The sequence below is a fragment of the Tauraco erythrolophus genome, chromosome 13 (genome assembly GCF_009769465.1).
Source record: "Tauraco erythrolophus isolate bTauEry1 chromosome 13, bTauEry1.pri, whole genome shotgun sequence".
Lineage (NCBI taxonomy): Eukaryota > Metazoa > Chordata > Aves > Musophagiformes > Musophagidae > Tauraco > Tauraco erythrolophus.
In genome coordinates, this window is record NC_141477.1 from 9,970,556 (window position 1) to 9,986,864 (window position 16,309).

General features: G+C 48.1%; 1 protein-coding gene across 1 annotated transcript in view; it reads right to left on the bottom strand.

Annotated features, from left to right (window-relative positions):
- PLS3 (plastin 3) overlaps window positions 1-16,309 on the bottom strand; it is a 46,889-nt gene that overhangs the window by 22,556 nt on the left and 8,024 nt on the right. The gene's annotated exons all lie outside the window — the stretch shown is intronic.

The following is a 16,309-nucleotide window of genomic DNA, read 5'->3' on the forward strand; positions in this document are numbered from 1 at the left end:
GAAACACCACTTTGATCAGAACTGCTTGGTGCTTAAGAAACAGAGAGGACGAGGCATACAGTTCCTAGACCCATCTGCTATAATACTCCTTTCCAAGCATGGATTAGATGCCACCCAGCCAGCCTGGACAGGAGGTATCACCATAAGGATAGAAATAGGCCAGTGATCTGCCCACATCCCCTTCCCACGACATTCGTGACAGCAGCATCAGATGCCCTGTTGGCACTTTGGCCAACGCGGCCAAGAGACATCAGCGATTGATGGAACAATGCCAACAGGGCAATCCCTGTGCACGAACAAGAAGGTAGGCACGGACAAGCACATTCTAGCACACATGCCAGCTCTAGCTCAGGGTCTTTAAAAACTGGGATCTGGGCAGGCTCAGCACAACTTCAAACAAGATTTGCATCCCAAGATTTTCCAGCTCCCACTTTTTTAGCTACAATCGCTGTTAAGTTGAGAAATAAAAGGTTCCTCCTCTGCCTACGGGAACAGACACAGTCGCCTCCTCCTCTGTAAGCAAAAGGATGCGGGGTGAATTCAGGTTTACACTGTCAGAAGGCAGGATCCCGATCGGGTGAGCAGAGGCTCAGTTACACAAATGCCTGCGCTCTGATCAGCAAGCCTCTTTTGTCTGAGGCTCCCAGCTGCCTTCACAAGCACTTGTTAGCTTAAGAACACAAGTTTGCCTGTAGCTGTAAATACTCATTTTCTGCAACACTCAATTCAGTCTGGAAAGAATGAAGTCGTTAGAGACGAGAGCAACGGACAGGTGTGGCAGCCTGGGAACGCAGCTCAGACAGGTGCTAGCAGCAAAGAAAGTCAACAAAAAGTTGCATCACTGAAGACACATGAAGGAAAGCACATCACCCCCCACCTCCCAGTGTCTGCGGAGCTGCCAGCAGACACGATAGATGTTTAACAGTCAGTAAAAGTCACCAACAGCAAGACAGTCAACTTCATCCCTGGGCTCGTACTGCAAGAATGGGGCAAGGGGAAGAATTGCAGCAAAGCTGCATCTGACTGACAGAGAGAAGGAAAGAAAAAAAAAAAAAAAGGACCATAACAAATTTTTTATACGGTTTTACAGATTACAGGTTAGGCTAGTTGACCAAGAAAATGCTACCGTGCAGGTCCTTGTGAGATGCAGGAATGCTGTGTACAGCACTGCCCATATTGCTGGATGCCCAGTCTGCCAGACCAGGACCCATCCCTGTGCCCCCTCCCAGCAGCACTCCCACGGGTGCCCCAGCCCCACCAAAACCTGGCTGTTATTTCCAGGGGATAAAGGAGTTGCTCAGCAAGAAAGTCAGCTCCAAGCAGGCTTAGTGCATGCTACAGGAGCTGGATTTCATAACTGGCAGAAACACATGGGGAACACTATCGGGGACAGAGACAGTTTTGGCTACGCAGGAGAGGCTGAGCTAGAGGCTAACAATTCAGCCAATCTTCCTTCATAAGTTCTACCTTCTTCCTAATCCTCATTTGCATGAATTCATTTTCAAACCATGAGGATTTCCCTTAAAAAGGGATTTCCAAAAGCATCATTATCTAACCACTTCATTGGAATTTAATTTGCTGCTGACTATCTCTAACATCTTCAACACAAGAACAAGCAGGCAACACCACCATAAGCCAAGAGCTTTCAAAAAAAAAAAAAGCTGCTGTTTGACTTTATCAGGGAAATATCACCATTGGATATGCCCTGCAGTTGTTTGTGTGGGTCTTCACTTAAAAAAAAGTTTTCCCTTCCAGCCTCAATAGTGTTCAGCTCAGTCAGTAAGTCTATAAAACAGGTTTACCTCTCAGTTTTCATATCGCTCCTTCCTTCTCTGTTTCTCTGCTTGAGAGGAGAGAGGGAAAATTTGAATCAACAGAGAAAAAGCAGATACCTGACCTTGTTATAGCCATCAGGGAAGGGGAAAGTGTGTTACAACAAAACAGTATATGACAAGGTTAGTGGGCCACAAAGTTAGAAGTTAACAGAGACTGCTAAGCTCCCAAAGCAATTTCACAAAGGTTTTCTGCAATGGAGAGGGATTACACCAGCACTGTCACACTGGGCTGGGGGGCAGGGGAGCTTCTCAGTTTTTTTGTTGCGTGTGTGGGTTTTTTGTTTGTTTTTAATAGCTGAGTCGAGGGCATAGAGAGTCGTGTTTTCCATTCAAATGCATTTTTAAACAAGAGGCTTTGTCTTCATGGACATAGAAAGCCCTTTTTGTCACACTGGCGTAGGGATGGCACATCAGCTGCCCCACTGGAAGCCCCGTGGGGACGCAGCACCATGCTGCTCACGCCTCACCATGGCACATCCACTTCTACCATGAGCAAAGTCTCTGCCAGGGCATGCAATGACAGAGACAAACATTTAAAGACCCATTTCAGAGGGTGGAAGAGAGAAGGAGGGGAAAAGAGGAGATACAAGTATTTACTAGTGATCCCACACCCATTTTACACCCTGGTGACAGGCTGTTGGTCAACGCACACATAAACAGTGTGTAAGGAAGGAACTCCTGCTCCAGATCCCTTTTGCTCCTGCCTTCATCCCTCACCCCACAGAAGAAAAAGCAAAGGCAGCTCCATAATGCACAGACGCACAAAAGCAGCTTTGCAGAAGAGTGGCTGGCAGAGGGTGCAGCCCGTTTTTGTCCTCCGAAGGCTTCACGTTGTGCTGCACATCAGAGCTGCTCTAAGGGCATCTCAGGTTTTCGAGTACCAACTCCCTTCCCAGAGAGGGGCTGTATCAAGTTTCTGTGCAAACAAGTTTTGTAGCTTCTAAACACACTGCAGTCACTGAATCGGGTTTAGTTTATTTGCTCTCCAGACAGAACTGCAACACGGGCAGGTCACAGAAAGCCACCCCAGCCCGTGTGTTTTAACAGCTGTAAGTCACCTGCAGTGGGGACCATCACTGCAGAGATGCCTCCGCTGCTGCACCCCACACTTCCAGCACAAGTGCCAGAAGCTAACCCGGACATTTGGGTGGATCAACTGCTCAAACAGCAACTTAAAACCACTCAAGCCCAGAGAAAAAGTCCCCAAGACTCTTCCCCAAGAGGAGAAGCCCTGGGAGCTGCATCCTGCACAGAGGATTGGTGGAAAACATTGGGGCAGGAAAGGAGCATTCAGGCATTTGCACATCTCCTTGAAAGCTGGAGGATTAATTCAATTTTGAAAGCACATGCCAACCGAATATTTCCTGACAGCCACTTGAACACTTCCAACAGAAACAGAGCTGGAATTTGCTGCTGATCCAAATGGAAGAATTTGCTTTTTTAGCAGCTCTGCATTAGCTTGAAAACCAAGCTGCTCCGTCCCTCCCAGACCTGCCCTATTTTAATATCTCTACAACTGATTGATTAACAGCATCAATTTGTTTACTCAGGTGGGCAAACACAGAGACATTAAAGTGTCTCTGGCCACTAACCCAGCACATACCAGTCTTGCTTTAGGAATAACGAGCTGGACAGCTGGGCACTCAGCCCCACCACAAGCCATGGCAAGTGCCAGAGCTCCTGGGCTTGCAGCACACGGCGCTGACGCAGCCACCTTGTTAATTTGGAGCTAATTTGGAGGGAATCCTGGTGATTCAGCTGACGTAGGATCCAGCCCCCAGGCTTCCTGTGGCTCACCTCATCCTCTTCCTCCCTGTTTTGCAGGTAAGGCTGGGCCCTGCCAAGAGCCACATCAGAGAATGAGGGGGCCATCCTCACTCCCCTGCTTCTCTTGCCCCACTCACCAACCAAACCCCCTCCTCCCCACCCCCCGCCTCCTGTTGCAAGATGTGTGAATCCTGGTCACCACAAAGTCCTTTCTAGCCCTCTGCTGCAAGGGGCTCTCCCCGACTGACACACAGACCCCCTCCACAGGACCAGCAGCATCGTGCCCATCTCGTCATGGCTGTGCAAGCTCCGGGGCTGCTGTGCCAGCCCAGGGCAGCCACTCTGCTCAGGGCAAAGCAGTGAGCGAAGTCAGTCACTGGTGAGGGCTGAAAGCCTGAGTTTTCTTTGCATCCCCTCCCAGGTAATTGGGTTGCTGCAAAGAATGCTGCAGGGAGCTCCTGACACTACAGGAACCCTCCTCCACGGGCACTGGCCAGCCCTAGGCTCATGCTGCATTTGGAAATGCTTGCAAGTAGGAGAGGGCACACATACACCACTCCACACACCCGTATCATTGGGCACACCCAGGAGTTCTGCTGGCTCTTTCCTCTGTTCCAGTCCAAGCAAAACCTTTGGGGTTTTACAAACATCTTCAAACTTGACAGCAACAGCAGGAAGTGAAAGTTTGCGGTGCACAGACTTGGTCTGATGAGTCCTCCAAGATAAATACTTACTACTGCTTTAGGGGAGACAGGGAAGTTTAGGGATTGATGCACTGTAAATGGAAACCTATCATGCAATCCATCCTCTCCTGCTCATAATCAGTTTGTGTGTTTCAAACAATGTTTTGTTCTACAAATTCCTCCAAGACAGCACCCACTTGCCAGGTGTGGTTATGAGCAAACACCGGGCTGCTGGAAGCACGTAAACTTTTATTTGGCAATTACCTTCCAGACAGTCACTGGTCAGAGGCACAAGCTGAAACCAGACCTTCGCCACACTTTCCACATGACTTTCCACATGACGATAGGTGTTATCCTGATAAGAGCAGTGATTCAGAGATGCTACCCCATCTGCAGAGACTGCATGACTGTGGTGTCTAACACCTTGCCAACAGCATGACGCTGCTACAAACCACCGTTCCCCAGAAATTACTTGGCTGCTGCCTTTTGCATGAATGTGGTACTCAAGCACGCAAAACACAGAAGTGTTCCTATCAACTCAGTTGGCTGTTTCCCCTGCCTCGGGAGGAAAGGGGCACGCAAAGCTTTCAGCAGGTATTTCTTTGCAGTGCCACACTTGGCCGAGTAGCTGCATCTCTCATCTGTGGCTCTTCCCTTCAACCAAGCTTTCCCAGCCCCACGCACACTGGGCTCAACACCAATGAAGCTATAGATCTGCTCTCAAAGTCTGCAACGCCTTAACTATCGAACAGCACTGGGCTGCAACATCTGCAAAGCCACCACCCAAACCCAGCTTTATTTCATTATCAATCCAGTATCCTTGTCCATGCACAGCACAAAACAACTCACCTCAACAGGCCAAGGTACAACTACACAGAAATTCAATTTTAATACTGAATTCTCTAAACTTATCCTGCTGTTTGAATTGACTACCTCCCAATTCTCCAGCTTCCTCAAGCTACTGCCTTTACACCCAGTACACAGAGAGTAACACTTTGACTGGTGCATGCTGGTTGTGTAGCCTACCAGCTGTTATACAGCCACTTGCTGCATTGCAGCGAAAGGACACAGGACCGTAGACAGCAATTCCCACAGCACAGCCACCTCACATCTCACTTCTTCCCAATCCCATACAGAGATCACCTCCAGCTGCTGTTTTTGAAGCACCGCTAAGTCAGCAAAAGTCCCATTAGTGAGTTTTGCTCCACATTCTTTCAAATCCCTGAAACTGTTGTTCTGGGAGAGACAGGCTCCCTAGTATGCTTATTTTCACCTGGGAGCAGGCTGTGAGACTTTGCTCCTGTTGTTATACAACACAGCGCTGCTGCGGGGGAAGAAAATCTGTCAAATCCATCAGATGCAGAGACACATGCTGGAGTCACTGCACTTGGCCTGCCAGTGGCGCTCTCCGGATTTGGAGACGTGTCTCTATGGAGTATCCACCTCTGGACCTCCACGTTCCTCCAGCAGGTTCAGGTTAAAAACCCAATTTCTCCTAGCTAGGCCTGGGTAGAATGATGGCAGAGATTCTTCTGAGCAATGCCGGGGAAGGTGCCCAGCAGGGACCTGGGCTGCACAGCAGCAGGGTCACTCCAATGGCACAGGGACAACTGCAGCAAATAAGTTTTCCTATGCCTTCTGCTTAGATTAACTGCTGCCCCAAAATCCATGGACAGGCTGGACAATCTGATCCTTCACTTTTTGCATGCTGGTCAAAATGGTTTCTCGCCCTTCTAGATAGAATCAGATTCATCAGCTTCAATCATCTCCAATCTTTATTAAAAACAAGTGCTAACTTATCAGCCAATTCACATGTCTCTGACTCCCCGCAGGTTCAAGCAGGCTTTCTGGGGTGCAGCAGCAGCACATTCAGCACCTTGACCCAGAACTGTGTTGTACCCAATACCCACAGAAAACCCCAAATTGGCATCAAATCCACTCACAGCATCAAATAGGAATCAGCCCCTTGCTAAAAGCCCAGGAAAGCCGCGTCCTTCAGGGTAGCATGCAAAATACTGAAAGCTGGGGTTATGACACAGAAATTGGTAGGGATCTGAGTACACAAATCCCTCTGTCTTGTAGATACAGAAAATAGAAAGATAGCAAGCAGCTGAGGATGCTCAGCCACGTGATATCCAATTGCCCAAAGGCTGGAGAGGAGCAGAAGTCAGAGTAACACAAATGCCCCCACTCCAGCTGCACATGGAAGTGGAAAAAACAGCTTTCCAGTCCTCAATGCAGTCCCCTCAACACATTCCCATCCATCCCTGAGGACTATGAGCCAGAGCTGCCTCTGACACATGTTAAGGGCATGCAATCCTGGAGTAGAGTAGATGGATGCTTGCTTACTCTCACAATCCAGCATTTACTACAAGGAGCCCGAACCAACAGAAACATGAAACTGGGTTAGGACTCAAATGGAAAGGAGAAATACTGAAAGCTTCCTGCAGACATACACTTTTCTCTGAAGGCTCCTGACATGGAACACAAGGGCCAAGCGGACTGGATGGACAGCGAAAGCAAGGGCAGTGCTGACTTTCAAGGAAGAGAGCAGCTGCCTGTGAGACGTTGCAGCTGCACCCACGCACCCATCACGCTGCAGACCCGCAGCTCTGTGTACCGACTGCCTCACTGCTCCAACTCTATCACCTGAGTACTTACTATGTGCAGGGCATAGTAGAAACCAGCTAAAATACTGCTCAAGGCACTAATGAATCAGCCCTTAAAAGCCTCTTTGCCAAATACTTCTCCTAAACGTTGTGTTTTGGCACACCTCTGGTTTTAGCAGAGTTAACTATTCCAGGATTAGAGCACATTTGAAGTCATAACCCACTAGGTTGATTTAACTCACTTTTGAATTTCAATAGTTTGTTCACATCAGTTGAAAAAGAACAGCAATATTCCCAATTATCTAATTAGTACAACATAAAACAGGTGATCCTTTCAAGACCTCTCAGGAAAGGAAGAGCTGAACATGCATCCTGCCTGGAACTTGCAAAAGCAAGTAACGTTCAGAGATAATTTAAACCTAAGAGCAAGAAGGTAAAAAGGGTGGAGAGTGGGGGGGCAGGGGGCAGATGTAAGCTAATGGACTGAGACTCAGAAGACTAAATTTAAATTCCTGGCTCAGGCACAGAAAAATCATGCTAGCTTCTCAGGAAATTCTTATGCTGAGAGTAATTCTTATTCTTGCCTAGTTCCCCAAATCGAGAGCAGCATTAAACACTTCCTTCTGCTTATTCTGTTTTTTAACCATAAATGACTTCCAGAAAAGGACCCACCTCTTACCACCCATCGCAAAACTTGGCAGAAGGCATCCCTCATTTCATGATGGGACTCTCAGAGCAATGGTGTGAAAGCCAATGGGCCCCTCATCTGCATAAGCAAGGAGGGATGAGGATCACAAGGCTGAATCAGTGCTGATTTCCTTCCCCAGAAGCATCTGGGACCTGCTTGCTGAGACCTGCAGGTTACCCTCAACATACTTTACGCATGTGTCTCTCCATTTCCCAATATGCAGCCCAAAAGGAGCCCAGTTCCTTATGAGGGTGAGCTGCAGACCTCAGTCTGTGTCCTGGCTCCCGGCAGCTGGATAAAGCCCTTCAAAGGCTGAAAGGAGCCGAGGTCACACAGCCCAGACCCAGCTCCATGCACCCAGCACCTCCAGCCTCCGCTCTCAGGCAGCGCCTTTGCTTGGCAGGTAAAGCAACTCATATTCAACATGCCATGATCAAGCAAGAAGTGTTACTCAGTCTGTTAAACTTCCCTCTCGCCCAGGCAGGGGAAATCAACCTGATCCCTAAATTAAATCACAGTACAGTCACTGCTATTCAATGCCAGCAAACAAGCTCCTGCAAGCCAAACGCTCAGCGTGACGGTGCCGATCCCTGGCAAGCTGGACAATAGGGAGTTTCAGCAATTAATTTTGAGAAGGTGGGTTTCATGCAACCTTTTAGAAGGTACAGCTGCGGTTGAGCAATTCTGCAGACTGTTTTTATCAGTTTGAAGATAGACAGAGCTGTCCTGAAATGGCACAGCCAGGGCTGAAATTCTGGCAGCCTGAAGACTGCTGCCCAGACGATAAACATCCAGAGGAGCGTGTCAATGAATGTTTTCTTTAACAAGAAAACCCTAGAAACTACAAACCATACTCTAAGCATTGGAATTATGTCTGAAAAGTCTCTCAAAAAACAGGAATTCCAGTAACTGATCTCTTACCAGAAAGAGCTACTGATAGAAGAAGAAGAAAAACCTTTTTCCATCTTTCCCCTGTTGCCTGTAATCTTGTTTAGAAAGCACTTGGGAAAAAGGGGAAAGAAGTCAAAATAATTTGATTCAGAGCAAGGAAGCAACACTAGACTGTAATAAATCTGTGTCACTGCATAGCTGTCCTAGCAGCCTTTGGAAGCAGAAAAAAAAACTGTAAATTGAATACTTATTATTTATAGGGAAGATGGTACAGATCTTATCTACCCTTAACAAAAGCAGAAACATTCATCTCAAAAGATTAATGTGAAACGGCTAGAAAAGCAGGACAGCTGCTGTCTTTGCCTCCCAGGAGGCTGCCATGAGAGTGAGATCACGTTTACTCTGACAGCAGGGTGTTCCCCACACTTCTCTATAGTTTAACTTGCTACAGGGTGGAGTGATAGGGAGCAAAAGGTAGAAGTCGTCAGTCCAGGATCAGGCAAGCTCTACTCCATGGCTCCTGATTTTGGACAAGCATTAATAATCTCTGCAAAATGAATCCTAATTAGTAGGTTTCGAGGCCAGGCAGGATCTCCAAGATGCATCCAGCACTTCTAGAGCCAAGCTCTAACTTCTCCTTGAGTCCCTTCAAGCTGCTTTACCTCCTCTTCCTCCTCCCTCAGTTTAACAGCTCAGCCAGTGCCCGATTCCCCTAGGACAGACCTAATGGTTAAAGAGATGTTGCCTTGTAAACAGCAGGCAACCTATCACTACTCCAAATTTCAGGAGAGTGTGAGTCCTCCAGCTGTGGAAATCACTCTTTACAGCCAGATGTTTTCCAGAATAAATGCAGTGTATGAGTAAAATATAACTAAGCAAAACCTCAGGGCAACACATTCAGTATAACAAAATCAGGACATGAAGAAGCTACACTAGATGTGTTCTACAGGTTTTCAGACATGTTAAGTCTAAGTTTGTTGTCACAAAAAATCCAGCATTTCAGTCCAATACTTAAAAGTTCTTGTTATTATAAGTGGTTTAGCCAGTAGCAACTGCTAAAGCATTTAGAGAGGGTCTACACTGGCTTCCAGGATCAACTATAGCCAGCCTTCACCAGAAAACACAGCAAGCAAGATAAACTCCTCAGTTTGGAAACAAACTCCTGCCAGGTTGCGATGCCACAACCCATTTCCACCGGAATAGCAAAGCAGCGCTCAGAGCCCAGCCTCTCCAGGTGAAAGACCCCCAAAAGTTAGGTAGCCACCACAGCCTACAGTCATTTCCCAAATGTACTCAGAGCTGCTCATAATTTCTGCACGGCAAAGGTTTAAATATTTATCACTTTTAACATGCAAGTTTAAGCAGTTCTGCTTTCTAAAAGCCTGCTGCAGACTGAGACAGGGCAAGATGTGCCCCAGACTGAGATTTCTGGGAAGGCACATCCTCAGCCCTCACTTGAAAAATTACATACTTGGTGATGCAAAGTCAGTTGCAGCACTTGCTGCTGCTCTGTTTGCATGCGCTGCTCAGTCAGGTGCACAGATAAATTCCAAATTTGAAACATATTAAAACCTAAAATCAAGCTCTGCACTCTTGCCTAGAGCTATTTTCCTTTATCTACTACAGCATTAGGAATCACTAGCTATTTTGCAGAGAAAATAAAAGCAAAACAAGTCTTTGCAGGGCAATCTGTGGCATGTGCTTGCATCCACGCAGCCAGCCAGAACCCCGAGCAGCAGCGTGAGCAGCATCCTAACGTCAGCCCGCACAGGAGACACCCTTACCTTTCCTCCTCTCTCAGGGAAGGCAAATCGGTCCCTCGCCCCGCCGGAGCGCTGAAGCGTCTCCCACGCCCACGGCAGGGATCTGGAGAGCCAGCATTCCTCCCACCATCCCCGCCCAGCAAATGGGAGGTCGCTTCCCGAGAGCCACAGAAGGGATGCGGTCATGTCGCAGAAAGATGCATTAGAACGGGTAAGGGACAGGCGGCTCGAAGCATCACATACACACGGAGCATGGATGGGGGGGATCCTCCCCCAAAAACTAGCTTCTGTTCTTGTATTGCTTTGCACTTTGGAATAGGAGGCAGTAAGATATAAAGATTTTGGATAAGCAATCTATTTTTTTTTGTTTAAAAAAAACCCCAAAACTCTTCTAATGTTTTACATTAAATGCATTTTCCATTGTTAGCTCTCAGCTTGTCCAGCCAAACAGTGACATGGAGCTTATATTTTGGTTTATGTACTTATTGTATGGATGTCTTTAAAACCACCAGAAGCTCAAGAAGTGAGTACTGATGATCCAGACCTGTTCAGCCTTAGTCCACACTGAAGGAGGATTCTGCCTGCTATTTCATCTCACTGTTCCTCAAAGGAAAAAAAAAAAAAAAAAAGTGGTCTGAACAGGTGGTAAAAACAGAGTTCAGAGCTCATCCATACTGTAGTATATTGCATTACCTCAACAATTAATTCCTGTCTGCTCTAGAGGAACCATGGACAGACATCTACTATCAACCAGGAAGACACACAACAGAAGCATCATGTACTATGTTGTTGCTGAGGCAATGAACAGGAGCAGAATCAATCACCAAAAAGGTTAAGTGAGGTTTCCAAACTATAATCATCTATTGCAGAAATCTATATTCCTGTTAAGTCCATAACGTTTGAGCCCTCCCATAGCTAAAAGGAAAGGATGTCAGTTACTAATAAACACAATCTTTGAATTAGTGAAGAATTTGAAGAACCTGTGACTGTTCTAAAAATTAAAAATACTCTACCGATAAGGTCATTGTCTTTTTGTTTCTTTTTAAAAATGACATCAGCCAGGAAAGTGAATCATTGCTTCTTCCCATTTCTTGGGTATCACCTGAAAATTTAGCTTCCAGCTGTGAAGTTTCAAAAGAGGTTTAGAAAAACAAGCAAACAAACAAACAAAAAACAAAAACAAACCCACAACCTGCCAGCTTCCTCAGGATGGTGAATGTAATGGAAACCAAAATAGAGGGTTTTATGCCACTGCAGCTGCAACTTTTTTAAGTTGCAAAGAAGCTGGCTTGCAAAACTTTTGCACTTCACCAGGACCGGGCTGCCTGCGCATCAGACAGGGTTTAGAGGAGAACAGCTTTGACTCTGCTCCGACTTGCATTAGCAACCTGCTTCAGCATTGCATCAGCCCCTGGGTGCAAGGAGCCCATCTGGCTGCTCTGATCCAAACCAGCGACTGCATCCAGCCCACAAAGTCTTGGGGCAAACTTATTTCAGAAAGTTTAGTCCCTCCACTGTTCTCTATATGTGAACGCATCGCATGGTACAAATTCATCCTGCAAGTTTTAGAAAGTGCTGAGGCTTTGGGCCTTGATGGGTCTGGGGGAGAGTGTGCCAAAGCCCAGCTCCCAAACTAGGCTGCAACTTCTATCTACGGCAACGCGATTGCAGGAGCAATATCTGCTTTTGGGAGAGAAAAGAAAAACCTCTTCTCCTTGTGTCTGACATCCATGTTGCTGGGACAGAAGAGCAGCACCTGCAAGCGTGCATGCAGGTGGCAGATTCACACTGCAGAGGCAGACACACCAGCCTGTGGGTCTTCAAACATCCTCTTACTCACTCTTCTTTGTCCAGGTAAGCGTAATGCATCCTACAGGGCTAACAGCTCCTACTGTTCCCTCTGCTGGGAAGAGAAAGGGCACTGCCACCCACTGTCATCAGCCAGCACAGATCCTCAGTGGCTCCATCATGAGAAGTTTAACCGACGCACACACAGCACACGTGAAACACCTATCTTCCGCATTTCCAAAGCATCAGCAATAGCCAGTTTTTCCACAGCTTTAAGAGCACTCTCCTCTCCGAATACTCGAAATCCAGTCCCGTCGGCACAACCTGCAATTACGCTCAAACCTTAAAATAGCACTTTGGCAGTGCCAGCACCACTCATCTCCACGTCATACTCCGAGACTCGCTGTGCCGGGGTGTGGTGATTGGCAGGCAGCGGACACACAGCTCCCAGGGCACTCCCAGCCCACTTCCTCCAGCATGGCTGGTCACACACCGCTCCCCACACTCTTCCAAAATACAAAGTTTTGCAGTCAAGCCAGTATGACAGTGTATATTCCTCTTCCTCCCTCTTTAAGAAAGCCTTTTAGGGAAGCACGAGACAGCCGAGGTGCCCAGGAGTTACTGCGCTCTGGTGACTCGGCCGCTCCCCTGCACGGAGCACCAGGACCAAGGTTTAGGCACAAGGAAGAGCCGCAGCACTGGGAGAGGCTGAAGGAGATAAAGTCTCACACACTGCGGAGCGGCACACGCGGCGGGGGAGCGGCCGCTGCCACGGGGTGCAGGGAGGGCGCAGGGAGGATGGAGGGAGGGCGCAGGGAGAGCCCAAGAAGGGCGCAGGGAGGATGCAGGGAGGGAGCACGGAGGATGGAGGGAGGGCGCAGCCCCGCGCTCTGGGGTGCCGGGCGGAGCCACGTACCGCCTATGACCAGAGGGGATACAGGGGTCATTTGAGGAAGGGGTTCACGACCACCGCCCCAACGGGCTCCAGCGCAAAGGATCGAATTACATAACAGGGGCGTGAGCGGCGCGACCGAGGGCGGGGACGAGACACGACACGGCACGACTTCAAAGAGCCACGTGCGCGGCCGCCGGCAGAGGAGTGTCCGGTCCGTCCTTGTCATGGCGGGATCCGGGGGTGGTGACCTCTCCTCTCTCTCTTATTTTCTCTCCCCGTTTTTCTCTTTTCTTTCCTTCTTACAAATGCTTCAGTAGAACCCACGCCACCCGCCACTACGCGGCCCACCACCACACCTTCCAGGTTCATGTTTTATTTGTGACAGAAGCAACATTTAGTCAATCGTTTGGTGTCATTTCACCTGAATTTAGCCCAAGGGAATCATGAAACCTCTACGACCCCCTGGGTTACCCAGTCCGGGTCGAGACAAGCTCCAACAGGATCCCTCCAGCACATCGTTGCGCAAGGACGCATCTCCTCCCCAGCTCCGGCTGCCAAGTTTCACTGGGAGGCCAGTAAACGCGTTTGCCCTCCAGAGGTGACTCAGCACCGGCTCCTGCCCGCAGCCGCTGCCTTCCAGGTGAGGACAGAGCAGAGAAGGTAAATCCCTGAGTCACTTTGTCCCTGTCCTCTCACCACTAGCCCTCAGGAACAGACTTCCTGGCAAAGCTCTAGGGGAGGAAGGGAGCACATCCAACACACTGGCCCTCGGCTACAGTGAGCTGTGCAGCCCCACTGCTCTCCCCCACGAGTCCCACCACTCAGGAGAGGACAAACACCTGCTCCTGGACAACAGGCTTTCCTACCCACTCCAGTAGTCTTTTCCACCCCTAGTTAGCAATGCCAGGAGATGCCATGCTAATATCAGAAGCTGTACAAGACAACTAAGGAAACGCATGGTGATGCATAAGTCCCTGGCCATCATACACCAGCCCTAGTGATTTCTCGGAAGGGTTTTTCCTGAAGGCACCTCTAGCTCCTGCCTAAAAAAGCTGTTTGCTGGGACATAGCCAGCTCTGCTGTCATCCAGCCAAGGGGGCATAGGGTATGCTGGCCCCCTCCAGCATCCCCATGCTAGAGTAACTCCCATGGCCAGAGCGACAGGCGAGGCCACACCAGCCCCAGGAGATCTCAGAGCCAGCAAAGCATCAGTGGACCTCAGTGGACTTCTGAGAGCAGCAAAGGTAGCTAACCTCCTGTCTCTGCCTGGCCCTGCCTGCTCTGGTGCTGCCTATGAAGCATTTTCATGAGCATCCCCCTTCCTTTAAAAAAAAAAAAGAAAAAATAAAAAAAAAAGAGATAACAGGGCCAAAAGAGTAACTAGCTGGAAGAGAAACCAGGTAACCTAAATAGTCTACTCCATCTGAAAGAAAGCACTGTTCTTAATGAGCCAGGGCTTTAGAGAGCAAAGCTGAACGGCCAGCCACCATCCCATTTTGGACTGGGATCAGTGACCATTTACCATGTGCAAGACACTCTCCGCTTCCAGTTCTGTCCACATTCTCTTTTTAAGATACAGATTTTAATGAAATTATGCACAGGTGGATAGAAGCACTCTCCCCTGTGCTTTTTAATACAAATCAAGGTTTTATGTGCTTCTTGCTTTCACTTTCAATCACGACCAACTGCAGAGTACATTCCATCAACGTAAACAGCTATGGAAGGATTTGACAATCAAGGAGCAAGCATTTGACCTTAAATCCTCAATTTATCAGTCTTTTTGAAGAAAAAAAGATCTCTCTTTGCTACATTTCACTCCTAAAAGCTTCCTGAGCTGCTCTTCCAGTGAGCCTGTCATCAGGAAGAAAACAAGACATTAGTCAAGCTCATGCTTATTTAATAAAAACCTTACATATGCAGTAGAGACTGAAAGTCTTTATTTAAAAAACACTTGCAAACTGGAGTACGATGTTGCAGTGCAAAACAGATCCGAGGACTCACCCGATTTACCCTGTGCTTCAACAGCGCTCAGCTTAGCAATTAAATGACTAGTTATTCTCAGCTTAAAGCAGGGAGCCATGCAGTCACCAAAGAAGTCAGCTAGTATGCCCAGAACACTGTGCAAAGGATATCTCATGTCTTGCTATTTCATAAGGAAATTGGAGGCTCCACTGATGTCAGCTCCAGGAAATGAGCCACAAGCAGATGATGCCGGAAGCAGGCTTTATATTTAGTACTGAGTCACTCACTTTATTAAATTCAAAAGACACAAAAGGTGGGTGTGGAGAGGGGATACGTGGAAAAAAAAAAAAAAAAAAAAAGAACAAGTTATTCCCTTGAGATCACAGGCAATGGGGAGTCCAAAGTTGGGTGGGGTTTTTTTTGCAAAGGGAGAGAGAAACCAAAGATGACCGGGGAACTCTTTCTGCACTTTGACTGAAAAAGCAGTTGCCAGATCTGCCGCGCTTCCCAGGGCAGACGCCAGTGCTGAAGATGCTGCAGGGTTCTGCAGTACCATTGGGGTTTGCTCCGGTCAGTCCCACAGGCAGGTCTCAGGCCTGAGCAGGCACCACCAGTTCTGAAGCGCTTTCTCATCCTTTCTGCTACGTTGTCTTTGAGCCAAACCAGAGGCCGCTGGAAGGAACTTAGAGCTGAGAATATTTTTAAGCCAGTTTTGCAGCTCCACCTAACCCACCATGGAGTCCACCTTGCGCCTATGTGATTACAATGGCATGAGGCGAAGGCTGATGAAGACTGAAGCAAGCAAGAGGAACTGACCTGGACACACTGTACCCAAGTAGGGCAGATCCCCCTGCAGACTGCCATCCAAAGACCACCCTGCCTTCTCTCCTCCTCCTCAGCATTTCAGTCCCCCCATCCCAGATCGCTGTGGGATCAAATGGACATCAGCACAGGGAAGGAGGGGCAGAGCAGAGAGGGACCACCCTTGCTTGGCACCCCAGTTAGGCCAGCTCAGCCACATGACTGACCAGACCACTGGAAAAAAGGTGGCACTAGGTCTGGTAGGAGGGTCTTGCAGACACAAACATACTTTTCCATCTTTCACCTCAGCTGCCAGGTCTGTTCATCACCCAAGCTAGTCCTTGACATGGCTTAGGCAATCCTCTGCTTACCTCGAGAAGACCCTCTAGAGGACTATCCACCTTAAGTCACTACTCAGGGAAATAGTGCTTTATACTGGAATCGTGCTATTCGGAACACAAGTGACTGTTTGCCCAAGGTTTGAACAGGGAAGTTGTTCTTATCCATTTTCTGGCAACATCCAGTTTAGACAAATTTATAAGTGAGAAATATAGAGCATTCCTGTGGACTGCATCCTCATGGAATAAACTTCAGATTAATTCGCAAAGCTGCAATTTAATAGGAATG